The following is an 18032-nucleotide window of genomic DNA, read 5'->3' as shown; positions in this document are numbered from 1 at the left end:
ATTTTTTAACAGAAGAAAAGTAGGAAAACATTAATAATATTAGTTGGCACTTATTAAGTAATGACTATGTAACAGCAACTATTCTAAGTACTTATTTAGTCATGAGACTAAACATATAAGGAAGATAGCTACATAATTACTACTTTGTTGATGAACAAACTAAGAATTAGCTAAGTTAATGTATGGTGGAGAAAACATTTCAAGCTGAAGTTCTTAACAGCACACATTTACCTTTATTAAACACAGAAGTATTGATGTACAGAGAAATCCTGTAGTCTCTCAAAGCAGGGAATGATGATTCTCAGATACAAGATATTTGAGTGCAAGTTTTTGTTATGATAGCACAGAGTTATCTAAAGATTATATTCCAGTTTTTTTCTACCTTGATTTCCCAGTTAAATAACCATTTTGTCAGAATTGGTTCTCTTCCATAATTATGCATTCTTGGATAATTATAAGTATAAAAAAGGACAATTTTGGTTTAGTTTACAGTAATTTGCAAAGTTCCCTTTTATACTTTCTCCTATTTCTTAATTCAATGTTCCCATATTTAATTGCAATTAATATTTATTGATAATTAATATGTAGTCAATTAAATATGAATAAAGCAAATTTAAAAGCAGAGCAACATTAATTCACACTGTGTTACATATTTCTCTTGATTTGCTCAAAACTTTTCCATTCAGCAAAAGAAAGAATCCTAGACTGCTGAAGAATTTTAAAATGTTTCAAAATGAATGATCAATAGGTAAAGGAAAATAAGTATATTTTTAAGCATGTAGATATTGTTAATAAGAATTGTGAAACAAGGCTGATAATGAAGAATTAAACATATGACATTGCATCTTGTACATAGTATATGCTTGCAGCATTTGTAATGTAATTTCAAGATTGCATCATACTGTCTTGGAGAAAATTATCCATGAGATTCAGTACGTTGGAAAGCTCTGAAGTCTCTTGAAAAGTGACTGAAGGTAGAGGAAAGGCATTTGAGATTAAGGGGGACACAAAGCCATGCCCATATCTGACGTAGCATGACAGAACAAGTCGACTTTCTAAAAGCTAGCTGATTATTGAGATTCTAGCTTCCATCTATGGGGTCGCACAGAGTCAGACACGACTGAAGTGACTTAGCAGCAGCAGCAGCACCAGCACTAGGAAAAATAAAGTTACTAAATTATAAATTGTTCTCATAGAATTTTACTTCATAATAATCTAGATGTTGATATTATTAATATTCTTTCAAGTACCTACTAACTTGTCAATGATTTGATATACTAGATTCTCCCTACTTAGGTTCACACTGAATCCAGTCCAGGTTATAATCCAAAAAATTAAAATAAATTATAGCATTCTTTTTTTTTTAAGAAAAAAATAACATCTAATTGTAATGATCTCTATATAGAATGTACATACTTTGGATATGTAAATTACTCTAATATTTCATGTGTTTACAAGGGGTTACTTGCATATTTATGTATTCATTATATATCTATTGTTTTCCTTTAGGAGTTTTAGAATCTAATAAAACTGTCACAGAATATTCAGCTGAAATGAATAAATAAGTAGATGTTTGGGTTATTTTTCATTCCATAAGTAAATTTAACAACATTATAACTTCTAAACACTCTCTTCACCCACAAAATAAACTGAAATCAATTATAATACTAATATGATGAGATTTCTCAAGTTTGCTATTCAAATTTGTCAACACCTATTTATTATAGAATCTCGGAAATGTATGTCTATAATTTGTTTTATGTAAAAGAAAAAATAATGGGTATATTAACCCTTAGTGTTTTTTACCTCCCCCCAAACTGAAAATTTAAGATGTGAGACATTAAAGTGAATTCAGTACTTTCACTTCATAACAACTTAAATATATTTTAATATAATTACAGAGAAATATTTTTGAAATGGGAGAATACAGTTTTCAGGTACATAGTAACCTATACGCATAAAGCTTAGCATACATTGGAGGGTGGACAATGGTTTGGATCTTGTAAAAAACTCCATCTCCAGAGTACTTTCACTCCCTGACTGGTATTCAAGTTTTCTGGAAGACCTCATTCACTGGGCTTCTCATTATTTGGTCTAACTCAGGAAACTTATTTAATACATCTGATGGAAAAGACCTATTCTCAAAGCATTTATCAAAAACAATCAGCTGCCTAAGGAACTAATATCAATCTGGGCAAACAAGGGAGTTTAAGAAGAAAAATAACTGAGGGGGTGAGATGTCTACAGCATCACTGAAAAAGTTCTAACATTCTTAAGACTCCAAAAGAATTGCTTTGCCACTCTAAAGACAGAAAGATTTATTGTTGTTTTTCCCATCCTTGTAAGTACAATGGAAAATTCAAGATATTTTGATGTTAATATTCTAATTGACAGGGGAATGCTATAATGAATGATATGAAGCCTTAGTGATTATTGAACTAAGCACAATAATAAAATGATGCTCCCTGAGGAATTACTACTAAATGAATTAAAAATCAATTAATAAGAAACATAATATGTTATTCATCGGTTTTATTATTTGAACATCTCTAAGTAGTTTCCCAGACTGTCCAGTATTTAATAATATTCTTTAATATAAAAAAATCAGAAAATTTTTAAAAGTAAATCTAGAGGAAAAGCATCGTGAGAATGTTCTTTGCAATGATTTCATGGTCATGACACCAAGCACACAGACAACAAAAGCATAAATAGTCAAATAGGACTACATCAAACTAGAAAGCTTTTGAACAGCAAAGGAAACAATCAACAAAATGTAAAGGCAACTATAAAACAGAATATATTTGCATATCAAGTATCAGATAACAGGCCAATAACCTGTACATACACACATACACGCTCAAAACTTAATGGCAAAAAAGAAATTTAAAATGTGCAGAAGATCTGAATATACATTTTTCCAAAGAAGACTTACAAATAGCCAACAGGCACATGAAAAGATGCTCCACATCAATAATTATCAGAAAGATGTAAAACAAAACCACAATTAGCTCTCACCTTGCAACTGTTAAGATGGCTATTACTTAAAAAGACAGAATTTAAAAATCTGTGCTAACAAGGATATGGAGAAATTGGAACCCATGTGTACTGTCAGTGAGAATGTAAACTGTTCAATCACTATAAAACCAGTATGGAGGTTCCTCAGAAAATTATAAATAGAAGTACCATGTGATCCAGAAATTCCACTTCTGGCTATTTATTTAAAAGAACTGAAATCAGGATCTTCAAGAGGTATCTGAACTCCCATGTTCACTACAGCAGTATTCACAATAGCTAAGATAAGGAAAAAATCGAAATATCCATGAATGAATGAATGGATAAAAAAAATGTGGTCTCTATTGACTATTATTATATAATAAGCTTATCATATTATATAAACATGCTATATGATCTTATTATGTATTATATCTTATTATTATGTATTATGTAATAGTATCACTACAAACAAAGCTAGTGGAGGTGATGGAATTCCAGTTGAGCTATTTCAAATCCTGAAAGATGAAGCTGTGAAACTGCTGCCCTCAATATGCCAGCAAATTTGGAAAACTCAGCAGTGGCCACAGGACTGGAAAAATTCAGTCTTCATTCCAATCCCAAAGAACGGTAATGCCAAAGAATGCTCAAACTACCACACAATTGCACTCATCTCACACGCTAGTAAAGTCATGCTCAAAATTCTGCAAGCACTTCAGCAATATGTGAACCGTGAACTTCCAGATGTTCAAGCACGTTTTAGAAAAGGCAGAGGCAACAGAGATCAAATTGCCAACATCCGCTGGATCATGGAGAAAGCAAGAGAGTTCCAGAAAAACATCTATTTCTGCTTCATTGACTATGCCAAAGCCTTTGACTGTGTGGATCACAATAAACTGGAAAATTCTGAAAGAGATGGGAATACCAGACCACCTGATCTGCCTCTTGAGAAACCTGTATGCAGGTCAGGAAGCAACTGTTAGAACTGGACATGGAACAACAGACTGGTTCCAAATAGGAAAAGGAGTATGTCAAGGCTGTGTATTGTCACCCTGCTTATTTAACTTATGTGCAGAGTACATCATGAGGAATGCTGGGCTGGAAGAAGCAGAAGCTGGAATCAAGATTGCTGGGAGAAATATCAATAACCTCAGATATGCAGATGACACCACCCTAATGGCAGAAAGTGAAGAGGAACTCAAAAACCTCTTGATGAAAGTGAAAGAGGAGAGTGAAAAAGTTGGCTTGAAGCTCAACATTCAGAAAACTAAGATCATGGCATCTGGTCCCATCACTTCATGGGAAATAGATGGGGAAACAGTGGAAACAGTGTCATACTTTATTTTTTGGGGATCCAAAATCACTGCAGATGCTGACTGCAGCCATGAAATTAAAAGACGCTTACTCCTTGGAAGGAAAGTTATAACCAACCTAAATAGTATATTAAAAAGCAGAGACATTACTTTGCCAACCAAGGTCCGTCTAGTCAAGGCTATGGGCTTCCCTGGTGGCTCAGAGGTTAAAGCGTCTGCCTCCAATGAGGGAGACCCGGGTTCGATCCCTGGGTCGGGAAGATCCCCTGGAGAAGGAAATGGTAACCCACTCCAGTATTCTTGCCTGGAGAATCCCATGGACGGAGAAGCCTGGTAGGCTACAGTCCACGGGGTCACAAAGAGTCGGACACGACTGAGCGACTGAACGGAACAGTCAAGGCTCTGGTTTTTCCCGTGGTCATGTATGGATGTGAGAGTTGGACTGTGAAGAAAGCTGATCACTGAAGAATTGATGCTTTTGAACTGTGGTGCTAGAGAAGACTCTTGGGAGTCCCTTGGACTACAAGGAGATCCAACAAGTCCATTCTAAAGGAGATCAATCCTGGGTGTTCATTGGAAGGACTGATGCTAAAGTTGAAACTGCAATACTTTGGCCACCTCATGCAACAAGTTGACTCACTGGAAAAGACTCTGATGCTGGGAGGGATTGGGGGCGGGAGGAGAAGGGGATGACAGAGAATGAGATGGTTTGATGGCATCACCGACTCGATGGACATGAGTTTTAATGAACTCCAGGAGTTGGTGATGGACAGGGAGGCCTGGCGTGCTATGATTCATCGGACACGACTGAACAACTGAACTGAACTGATATTACATATTATATGAACTTATTCCAATATGTAAAATATTAATTAGCTTTTAAAAGGAAGGAAACAATGTTGTTTAAAACAACATAGATGAACTTGGAGGACGTTAAACACGGTGTAATAAGTCTGACTCAAGAAGAAAAATATTGCGTGGTTTTGCTTATATCTATAATTAAAAATAGCCAAAATCATAGAGTCAGAGAATAGAAATATGATTATCAGTGCCTGGAGAAAGTGGGATACAGGTTGATGTTGATTACAATGTGCAAATTTTCAGATATGCAAGATGTACAAATTCTTGAGATCTAATGTATAGCATGGTGCCTATAGCTTACAGTATTGTATTGCATGTCAAATCTGCTAAGAGGGTAGATCTTCAAGCCTTCTTACCACAAAATAAAGAAGAAAAATAAAACAAAAACTATGTGAATGTGATGGATATATTTTCTTGATTATGTGAACATTTCACAATGCACACATATCAAAATATCCACTGAACACCTTAAATATACACAATATGTATATATCAATTATACCACAATCAAGCTGTTAACAAAAGCTGAGAATGTCAGTAAACTTTGTGTATTATTTATTAGCTAGTTGACAATTTTTCCATGGGGTCGCAAAGAGTTGGACATGACTGAGCTACTGAACTGAACTGACTGACAATTTTTCTGATTATTCTCACTTTATAGAAGTCATATTTCCATAATTTAAAAGGATAATGGTATTCTATTACAATTGATAGGCTCTTTCTGCCATTAATAAATAAAAGAGAGATCTAATATTATTCTTATACAATACCCAATATAATCCAAAAGACCAAAAAAGATATATCGCTGAAATATATTTGTCATTTTCTATTACTTTCTGGATGAAGTACATCTTGAATGCTTGATCACTCATCAAAGATGATTTTTATATGCTTCATTTATATAATATAGAGACTATAGAGAATTAAATGTTATCTTTAGTAGAGGATTCAAAATTATTTTTAAAATTATAACACTAGAAATATCTGTCTTTTTCTAAAATAAAACTTAGCTGCTAACTTCGAAAGTCGTATCTTGAACCTGCAGTTTTAACTGGTTTAACTTTGAGAACTTTTAAGTGCAGCATTGTCACCTAACGGATATATAGATTCTTTGTGCTAAATAATAGTTTTATTTTAATTGAAGGAACATAAGATTAATCTTAATTTTTAATAAAGCTTAAGTTTTAGGAGCAACAAAGTTTTTAAAAATTAACTTACTTAAAATAAATGAATGAAATAAACAAGTGATTTTAAGGGATTTTAAGACTGCGCAAAAACGTAAGAAAAAGCAAAAACTTCATGCTCTGTATGTACAGAAAACATAAAATACTCCAGCACAGAGTTGGAGTTTGATGACTTGAGACAAATAATCAAACGGTGACACTTTTGTTTATTTTTCCCCTATTACTTGATTTTTAATATAAATTATTTGCAACAGTATTTCAACATGCACATTACTAAAACAGAAGCAAAGCTAATATGTTGATAAATACATCCGTGTTTTCCCTCTATCGCAGAAATAATTAATCTATATACCTTAATAAAACCTTTGCTTATAAAAGGCTTTCAGTTCAGTTCAGTTCAGTCTTTACTGTGAGTCAAATTTTCTTGAGGGGATAAAAAAAACAGATAAGTTCTCAAACTGAATTTCATTTTTACTGTTTAATAAAAGTGAAACCATGTTGATGAACTGTAACAAGAGTGTTAGTGCACTAAACTAACACTTTAAAGTGTTTCATTATGAATAGAATGTTTTCATTAAATTTTATGAAGAATTTTTTGTTTAAATTATTAATCAGAACGAAGCCCTAAATTTGTTTGTTATTCTTATTATAAAAGTAGACTTTCTATACAATTCCTTTACTGTATATTGCATTTATAAAATTATTTTATGAAATCTTAATATTTCATAGTAGCAGTTTCATATCATTTGTAAAAGCAATGAAGCTGAACAGGCATCTCAGGGACTCAATTTCACGTCTTCTTTTTAAAACTCTATCAATATATACATTGGGCTAAATTTTCTGAAGAATTTTTTGTTTAAATTATTAATCAGAACAAAGCCCTAAATTTGTTTGTTATTCTTATTATATTACTAGACTTTCTATACAATTCCTTTACTGTATATTGCATTTATAAAACCATTTTATGAAACCTGAATATTTCATACTAGTAGTTTCATATCATTTGTAAAAGCAATGAAGCTGAACAGGCATCTCAGGGACTCAATTTCACGTCTTCTTTTTAAAACACTATCAATATATACATTAATGAAAATCCATTAAAAGATAAAACAAAAGATATCATATTTAATATCCTAGACAGTAAAGAATCTGCGTGCAATTTGGGAGACCTTGGTTCTATCCCTATGTTGGAAAGATTCCCTAGAGAAGGAATGGCAACCCACTCTAGTATTCTTACCTGGAGAATTCCATGGACAGAGGAGCCTGGTAGGCTATACAGTCCATGGGGTCACAAAGAGTTGGAGATGACTGAGCAACTAACACTTTCCCTTTTCACTTAGAATGAGAAAACGGTATCTCTATAATCATATTAATTTCATACATTTTTATATTTTGGTCCAACGTAATAAAGTATTAAGCAACTACTTGGACATTATTGCTTTATGTATATAAAAATAACTGACAAAATATTTGTGTAAAAGTAGTAGAAAAAAGCAATTGCTTTACTTTGAGGATTGTGACGTCATTAAAAGTATATTGAAAAAATGTTGTTTAAAAATGAAAAGCAAATTTAGTTTGCTGCTGCTGCTAAGTCACTTCAGTCGTGTCCGACTCTGTGTGACCCCATAGACAGAAGTTTAAATTACTGAAGAATAACGACAATGCTAATAAACAGAAAAACACTGGTTGCAGTGGTACTAGTTCCTTTAAAAATATACATATATATATGCACACACATATGTCTATCTATTTCAGTATATACACACAGTGATAATGTATGATATTATTAAATTATTTATGAGTATGAACGTCTATGTAAGCTGTTTTTACTCTATAAGCCAAAAGTAAAGATATCACATTTATAGGTATTATTATCACTGTGATAAATTAGAGCTGAAATTAAAATCAATTCACACTGCAAGTTCAATCACTGTCAAACTTTTAATAAGGCATCATTAATTTATCACTAGATTAGTAATTTAACATCAGAATAGCAAAAATGATCAATGTACTAATATGTCCTTTAGACTGCTTTATTATTGATACAATAAAGAAAAGTCATCCTTTTCTTAGTTTATTTAATATTCTAGAAGTACAATGTCACCTGGTTTTTCTTTAATTTATTTTTTAATTGAAGGATAATTGCTTTGCAGAATTTTCTTGTTTTCTGTCAAACCTCAACATGAATCAGCCTTAGGTAAGGGTTTTCACCTGCTTTTGAGTGAGTAGCTTATCACTTATATAAAGGAAAGGTGAATGCTGAGAGAAGTCAGGAACCGTACTGAGTGACTTGACTTAAAACTATAGGAGGAACTCCAGGAGTCACTATAATAGACCATTCACATTTATCAACACAAGGGACAAAGAAGGTGGTGTTTTGCGTCAGTCCTCGGGTGTTGACAGTCCTTAAAACGAGTTAAATCACTGGCACATACGATCTGAACATCTCAGTAAAGAACAGGTGCTTAGCTGTCAGGTTGGTGGGAATAGAGGTGGGGCATTACCAATGTCTTTGACAATACTCTCATAGCAAACAGTATCACATACAAAAGCACAGTATTACTCACAATGTGAGTACTAAAATGTTAATACAAATAATAAATTTAATATTTATTCTACAAATACGTAAAAGGTTTTTTTATGCCCTGTTTTAAAGCTTTTAAAATTTAAATTATAGCTATTTTACTATTATGTGTCTACATGTGGTATCTCTGTATATATTCAGCTTTGAGTCTGCAATATTTTTGAATATGTGGCTAAGGATCCTATTGTTCTAAAAACTTTCTCTAGCCATATTCACTTAAAACCTTGCTTCTGCCTATTTACTTTCCCCCATTCTTCTGGGGTCTCACTACTAAATCTTTCCTCCAAGTCCCTTTTCACAACTTTCTAGAAGTTTTATGTATTTGTTTCTCACTGTTCTAGTTTGGATATTTTCATAATCTTTCAACTCATTCAGGCTCTTTTTACCTTTGTCTAACATATTGTTAAATCCCTCTATTGAGGTTCTTCTTTCTATTATCATATATTTTCTTTTTATATAAGTCAATTTCTTTCTATAGTTTCCAGTTCTCAGTTGAAATTCTCTAACTACTCATTTTGTTTTAAACAAATAAAACACATAATTTAAAGTCTACCTAAATAAACTCATATCTGGTCTTAAAAGGATCTGCTTCTCTTGTATCATTTTATACTTAAGTCTTTAGTGTACCTGGTTATTTTTATCGGCTGCTGAACATTTTGTTTAAACATATGTGGTGTCAGTTTAAGACTGAATGATGCTATATGCTTTCCAAGAGGAGCGACAGTTTCTTTTGACCAGCAAGTTGTAGGGTTAGATACACTTATTAAATGACTGAATTGATTCAAAACTGAAGTTCAATAATGTGAGTTAGGTTACTGAATGGTTTACTATTAATTCTATGTTGTGTCCTTTTTCAATAGATCCTTAATTCTAATTTGTATTCCCCAAGCCCCCAGGTGATGACTGAAAAAAATCTATTCAGACTTATAAAGGCCCTGTTTTCAAGCTGCCAAATAACACAAGAAAAAAGGTCACATCATAAGTTGTGCTTAGCTCAGAGAACTTTTTACCCCTGGATCTCGACCCATCATATCCTCTCCATTTGCTGGTCTTCTGATAGCTTCCTACATATCTTATTTTTAAATATTCTCCATTTTTCTTAGTTAACTCTTAGGAATTATATCCTGGTGGCTCAGGCTGTAAATAAACTGCCTGCAATGAGAGAGACCTGGGTTCGATCCCTGCATCAGGAAGGTCCCCTGGAAGAGGGCATGGCAATCCACTCCAGTATTCTTGCCTGGAGAATCTCATGGACAGAGGAGCCTGGCCGGCTACAGTCCATGGGGTCGCACAGAGCCAAGACATGACTAAGTGACTAACAGGAATTAAACAACAAAAACAAACCCCAAACTTCTAGGAGGTAAACAGTTCTACCACTGACATAATCAGCAGACTAATTAGAATAACACTTCAGACCTCACATTTGTATTCAAATAGCTGACTTAAAATAAGTCATTTGTAGAAGTAAACAAATATTTAAAAATCTACAGAACTAGTGAGTGAGCTGAGAAAAGTATACTCCTACCTGGTTTTGAGAGAGTAGCTCATTCCTTAGGGTGAAGGAAACAGTGGTATGGAAGGACAGCACTGAGAGAAGGCAGGAGACAGGCAATGAAGACTGTGAACTCAAGGTACCATGCTGGGTGACTGGAGTTCAAACCTGCAGAAGTTTCAACAGGCCCGCCTGGCCAGTGGCTGTTCCTGGGCCTCCGCTTGCCACAGGGCCCTCAGGAGGAATGGCAGCCTGCTCGGCCTTCTGCGGCGGTGTGTGGTGACAGGGCACCTTTACAGGTCACGTTCTGCTGGCGGGTTGAGGGCAGCAGAGCCTCGCTCACGTGCGTGCACTAACAGAATCAAATGTTTCTACTAAATGATGCAGGCCCAGCACAACCACTCCGCCATCCGCATGGGCTACCTGGAGCCTCGACGTATGCTCGCAAGATCCGTGAACTGGGCGCTCAGTCCCCTGATGTTCTCAGGGGTGAGAGTTGGAATCTGCCAGGCGTCCCTCAGAGAAAAGGTGAAAGGGCCGAAGATGAGCCTGTATGCTTCTTGAGGTACTTTTTGCAGGTAACGTATACACTTCCATGAATGAGGGTTTTATACTACCCAAGGTTTACGCGCAGCAACTCAATTTCAGAAAACCATTTTAAAGAGGTAATTTTTAAAAGCACAAATATGTATATGTAAGAAGGTGTTAACACCTTACTTACATTGGAATGCCCCATGAATATTGAATACTTAAATAGTGGGTCATTGCCATCACACCTGTGTACTGTAATTTTTACAATGGAATAATATGCAATAAAAATGATATTTACATGGACCTTTTAATGCCACCAGAACATTCTAAATATTTAATGTTCATTGAGAAATTTAAAGGGCCTTTCCCAGTGACTCAGTGGCAAAGAAACTGCCTGCAGTGCAGTAGAGGCAGCAGATTAGGGTTCCATCAATGGATGGGGAAGATCCCTTGGAGGAGATTATGACAGCCCACTCTAGTATTCTTGCTGGAAAAATTCCCATGGACAGAGGAGCCTGGTAGACTATTGTCCATGGGGTCACAAAGAGTCCATCAGTATTGAAGCCACTCAGCACTGAACACACAGGTGAAAATTAGAATTTGTTAGTATAGTGAGGTATTAAAGATGTGCATAGTTATAGACACGCATATGTATAGATAGAAATATATGTTCAAATAATTATATATTTCCATTTAATATTAATTTATCAAATACTTTAATAATTTCTTATTAAAGACATTAAGAGAATATTTTATTTCTCAAATGACACCAAAATGTGCTGTGGGACTTGCACTGGAAATGTAAATTTCTAAATTGTTTTCTATACAAATAGCAATCAATAATTTAACAACTAATAAATGAGGTAAACTATATTTAAATAATAGGAAGGTGACAAATATTGTTTCAATACATTATTCCAATTTTATTTTCAATGGTTTTATTTTAGAAATCCATTTTAAATGTTCAGTTCAGTTCAGTCACTCAGTCGTGTCCGACTCTCCGCGACCCCATGAATCACAGCACGCCAGGCCTCCCTGTCCATCACCAACTCCCAGAGTTCACTCAAACTCATGTCCACAGAGTCGGTGATGCCATCCAGCCATCTCATTCTCTGTCGTCCCCTTCTCCTCCCGCCCCCAACCTTTCCCAGCATCAGAGTCTTTTCCAGTGAGTCAACTCGTCGCATGAGGTGGCCAAAGTATTGCAGTTCCAGCTTCAGCATCAGTCCTTCCAATGAACACCCAGGACTGATCTCCTTTTAAACATCATCAAAACTGTAAAATTTATAGTCTACATTCATGTTGCTACTTCAGCTCTTCAGTGATGAGTTGTTCCTCAAAGATACATAGACGCACACATATATAATTTTTGAGATGATAACTAAACTATTTCTTCAATTGTTACATGACAGTTCCTTCTTAAAAACAAATACAGCACCATTTCCATTTCTTTCTGTTCTGAACAGGTGAAGATGACAGTAAAATCAATAAAGAGAATTGTAAGGTCAGGATGAAGAACATTCCCAGTTCAGATCTTAATTTCAGGAACAATTTGCCATGACATCTGTGTAGTCTCTTCATGGAACTTTAGCAAATCTGACAGCTAATTAATTATAAAGCAAGATTAGAGACTGGACAGAAGTGCTGGCAGAGGAGAATTCATCTTTTGTGTCAACATGTTTCAGTATGTTCATTTTCTTAGGCCTGAAACACATTCGCCTAGTAAATCATTGTTTATCTTTAAGCTCAAAAAGGAAATCAAACATGACATGAACAATTATCAAGATATTCTCAGAGAAATGAATTCCCAAAAAAGAAATATGAAAGTAAATTAGAACTATGGTGACATCTGAGATTTCCCTGTTTTTTGTCTAAATTGTATGCAATGTCTAAAATTACTTTATTTTAAAATATCAGACCGAAATAGAAAGCTATCACCAGAAACAAAGTTTATATAAAATGATCATGAATTTAATATACCTATTTTATATATATACAAATTGTAGATTATGAATTAAGAATGCAGAGTTCAAGGTAACATTATAAGTTAAATAGGAAAACTCGGCCGATTAAAAAATTAATATTCTCCATTCTTAGTAATTCAGAAATGTTATTTGACCAAGTTAAAATTCCTATTTTATTTAACCCTGGATAAATTAAAACCAAACAAAAGCTTTTTACTTTCAATCATGTATTTCCATAGCTATGTTCTGTAAAAATAAATGCACATATTATAACTTATTGTGGTGAACAATTTAAGTGTTTAGAAATAGTGAATCAGTATGTTGTATAACAGGAATTAACATAGTGTGTAGGCCAGTAATACTTCACAAACAAACTCATAGAAAAAGAAATCAGATTTGTGACTACTAGAGAAATGGCAACCCACTCCAGTGTTCTTGCCTGGAGAATCCCAGGGACGGGGGAGTCTGGTGGGCTGCCATCTATGGGGTCGCACAGAGTCGGACACGACAGCAGCAGCAGCAGAGAAGGGAGCAGGGGAATTAGATGAAGGTGGTCAAAAGGTCCAAAATTCCACTTATAAGTACTGGGGATGCAATGTGCAGCATTATTAATATGATTAATACTGCTGTATGTTATGAAACTTGTTGAGAGTAAGTTCTAAGATCTCATCACAGGGAAAATTTTTATTTTACTTCTTTAATTGTGTGTCTTCTGAAATGATGGGTATTCACTAAACTTATTGTAATCATTTCATGATAAATGTAAGTCAAATCATTATATCATACACTTTAAACTTATACAGCACTATATCTCAATTATATCTCCATAAAACTAGAAATAAAATAAAATTGAAACAAGTGAAGAAACTTTTGGTTTCTAGTCTGGTATGTAATGAACTTGGAAGTTGCTGCTGTATCTTAACAAGTAAAAACCTATACAAACTAAAAAATAAACTTTTCTTAGATCTGGAAATAAAGTTATATCATATCCTGCTCCAATGTATGAAAGTGAAAAGTGAAAGTGAAGTCGCTCAGTCGTGTCCGACTCTCAGCGACCCCATGGACTGCAGCCTACCAGGCTTCTCCATCCATGGGATTTTCTAGGCAAGAGTACTGGAGTGGGTTGCCATTGCCTTCTCCAATAGTACAAATAGCTGCCTCCAAATTTGGAGAAGCAAACAGAATCCAACTTCCTGGAGCAGAAACTTACTAGAAGAAACCACAGCAGGAACCACTGCTGGGTAGAAAAAAATCTAATCTTTAATTAATGAATTGCCAGAAGTTCAGTTGCAAACGCCTAAAAATCAAAAATGCCTAGAGAACCCAGTCGTAGGAGGACCCCACACTTGAGTTTAAACAGTAGGGATTTGGCCAAGTTATAAAATTAATTTCAGATTTTTTTTTTTACTTCTATGAGGAGGAGGGGAATATGAAATATTCTGATTATGTCAGGGCACTCTGTTCTTCATAAGGTCTGTACTCAGGAGAAACAGTTTATCCAAGATCCAAACTGATGGGATTTGATCGGAGTCTAACCAACCTGGGAAAAGAGAAAGACCCCTCTGGATGTCTTTAGCCTTCCAGATAAAGGAAAGAAATGCCCAACTTCAGTCCATTCTGACCATCCTGTCCCACCTAAATAAGTATGGACTGAAAAGCACTTTTGAAGTTCACAGGAGAGAGGCACAGTCTCATTAAAGACTGCATCATAGAACTCTCTAGAATGCATCATCTCCCCCAACAGCTTACCACTACATTGTTCAAGGTGTATTTATAGCACCTTTTCCTAGTATATCATGTCCATTTGTCAAGAAAAAGTACATGCCAAAAGAAAATAATAGTTTTGAGAGACAAAGCAAGTATCAGAACCACTGTCAGTCAGACATAAATATTGGTATTATCAGACTAGGAATTTGAAACAGCTGTACTAAGAACTATAATGGATAGAGTACACAGCACAAAAGAACATATGGGAAATCTAAATAGAGAGATGTACCTTCTAAGAGAATCAAAAAGAAACACCAGTGATCAAACCATTATAACAAATGAAGAATACTTTTAATGGACTTATAAAAAGTTAGATGGATAGGCTGAGAAAAATTTACTGAACTCAGGATAGCTAAGTATAAACTGTCAAAAGTGAAAAACAAAGAAAAAGCAATCAATAGTACATCAAAATAGTGAGACAACTGTGAAATGTGTAACATGTATAATGAGAATACCAAAGGAGAAGAGATAGAGAAAATAACAGAAGAAATATGTGAAACAATAATGATAGGAAATACTAACATTAATGTCAGAAATAAAGCCATAGATTCAGGAAGTTCAAGAACACCATCAGGATAAATACCAAAATATTAATACTACTTATTATTTTCAAACTGCTGAATATCAAAAATTTTAAAAAACCATGAACAAAGGCAGAGAGAAAAAAATCTGGCACATAAAGGAACAAAGATAAGAATTATATCTGACTAATCTATGCAGACATGAAGATAGTGAAGTGAACTATTGAAAATGTTGAGAGACAAAATCCAACAGCCAATAATCCTATACCATGTGAAACTATCCTTCAAAAGGGAAGAAAATTTTTTTTTCTGACAGATATAAATAGAAAATGTGTTGCCAAGAGATCTACCCTGCAAGAAATGTTAAAAGGAGTTCTTTAGAGAGAATGAAAATCATATAGGCCAGAAATTCAGATCTAAAGATGGAAGAGCATTAAAAAAATCTCCATCCTCGGTATATCAGTTGTATATCTTTTTTTTTACATTTTTTAATAGTTGCCCTAGAGTTTGAAATATATTTAGTTACAACTAATCCAAACTGACTTTCATATAACTCTACAGTTTCAGGAATGTGAGTACCTTATGACACCAACAAAGGAATATATTATATAAATTTTCAGATATATCTATAAAACAAACATAATCAAATACATTACTGCAATTACTATTTTGCTCAACTGCTATTCATCAGATTAAGAAAAAATTTTTTACCATAACTATAGTGTTGAACTAGAGTTTCTGTTGCACCCCATCCTCACAAGTATTGGGTATTGTGTTTGTATCAGATTTTGGCCATTTTAATAGAATCACAGTGGTAGCTCATTGTTTTAAATTACATTACGCTAACGACACATGCCAGGTGTTCATTGGAAGGACTGATGTTGAAGCTGAAGCTCCCAATATTTTGGCCACCTGATGCGAAGAGCTGACTCAGTTGAAAAGACCCTGATGTTGGGAGATTGAAGGCAGGAGGAGAAGGGGATGACAGAGGATGAGATGGTTAGATGGCATCACCGACTCAATGGACATGAGTTTGGGTAAACTCCAGGAGTTGGTGATGGACAGGGAGGCCGGGCGTGCTGCAGTTCATGGGGTCGCAAAGAGTTGGACACGACTGAGCGACTGAACTGAACTGAACTGAATGACACATGATGTGAAGCATCTTTTCATATACTTAGTTCATTTTCTATGTTTTCTCAGTCATGTCTGACTCTTTGAGACCCTATGGACTTTAGCTCACCATGATGCTTTGTCGTTGGGATTTTCCAGGCAAAAATACTGAAGTGGGTTTCCATTTCTTCCTCTAGGGGACATTCCTGACCCAGGGATCAAACCCACCACCTGCATTGGCAGGTGGATTCTTAACTGCTGAGCCACCTGGGAAGCTCCATATACTTATTAGTTACTGTAAATCTTTGGGGGCACTATCTGTTAAGGTATTTTGCCCATTAATATGTTGTTGTTAAGTTTTAGGAATTATTTGTATATTTGGGATAACTGTCCTTTCTCAGATATATCTTTTGTAAATATTTTCTTCCGGCTTGTGGCTTGTATTTTCCTTCTCTTTATAGTGCATTTCATAGAGCAGAAGTTTTTAATTTTAATGAAGCCCAGGTTTTCATTTCATTCTTTCATAGACTGTGCCTTTGATATCCTATCTAAAAGTCATTCCCAACCACATGCATTTAGATTTTCTTCTATGCTATCTTCTAGGATTGTTACATTTTTACATTTAGGTCCTTAATCCATTTCTAGTTAATTTTTTGGAGGCTTTGAACACTGTGTCTAGATTCATTTTTCCATATTGATGTCCTGTTGTTCCCAAATGATTTGTTTAAAAGGTTTTTTTAAATGATATGTTTTCTTCATTGTATTCCCTCTGAAACTTTGTCAATTATCAGTTGATTATATTTGTGTGGATGTAATGCTGCACTTCCTATTATGTTCTATTGTTTCATGCATCTGTCTATTCTTTTGACAAAACACCCTGTCTTGAGTACTGTAGCTTTATAAGAAGACATGAATTTGCATAATACCAATCGTCTTACTTTATCCTTTTCCTAATCTGTGTTAGCTATTTTGGATCTTTTCTTTCTCAATATAAATTTTATAATTTTAATCTGATATATGGATTTTTTTGATTGGTATGGCATTGAATCTATAGATCAAAGTGCAAGTAACTGACACACTATCATACTGAATCTTCTTATCCCTAGAACATGAAATATCCCTCCATTTATTTAGAAATTGATTTTCTTTATCAGTTTTTTGTTTTTCTTTTTATAGATTATGTATATATTTTACACGAGGTTTTCACCCAGTTATTTCATTTTTACTTGTTCATGTATATGGTTTTGTGTTCTTAATTTCAAATCTCCCTTGATCATTGCTGATATATGGAAAGGCCATTGACTTCTGCATATTAACCTTGTATACTTCAACCTTACTTAATCACTCATTAGTTCCAAGCCATTCGTGTGTATATGTGTGTTACTTTGAATTTTTCTACATAGACTACCACCTGTTAACAGTAACAGTTTTATTTATTCCTTCCCAATGCGTACACCTTTTTATTTCTTCTTCCTGTCTTAGCTAAGACTTCAGTATGATGGAAAAAAATGTAGCGAGAAGAGACATATTTGCCCTGTTCTTAATTGTGGTGGGCAAACTTCAAGTTTCTCACCATGAAGTATGACATTAGCTGTGGGTTTACTGTCTGTGTGCTTCATCAGGTTGGTGGACTTCCTCTTCATCTCTAGTTTGCTGAAAGTTTTTTATTATGGGTAGATGTTGAATTTTGACAAGTGCTCTTTCAGAATATATT

The 18032-nt window shown here is 34.5% G+C and overlaps 1 pseudogene; it reads left to right on the top strand.

Annotated features, from left to right (window-relative positions):
• The first annotated feature begins 10569 nt into the window (after positions 1-10569).
• LOC129550089 (growth hormone-regulated TBC protein 1 pseudogene) overlaps positions 10570-18032 on the top strand; it is an 87666-nt pseudogene continuing 80203 nt past the window's right edge.

This window comes from Moschus berezovskii, chromosome 21 (genome assembly GCF_049115385.1).
Source record: "Moschus berezovskii isolate FMDL1 chromosome 21, NW_MosBer_1.0, whole genome shotgun sequence".
Classification (NCBI taxonomy): Eukaryota; Metazoa; Chordata; class Mammalia; order Artiodactyla; family Moschidae; genus Moschus; species Moschus berezovskii.
This window is presented reverse-complemented; position numbering and strand designations above follow the sequence as displayed.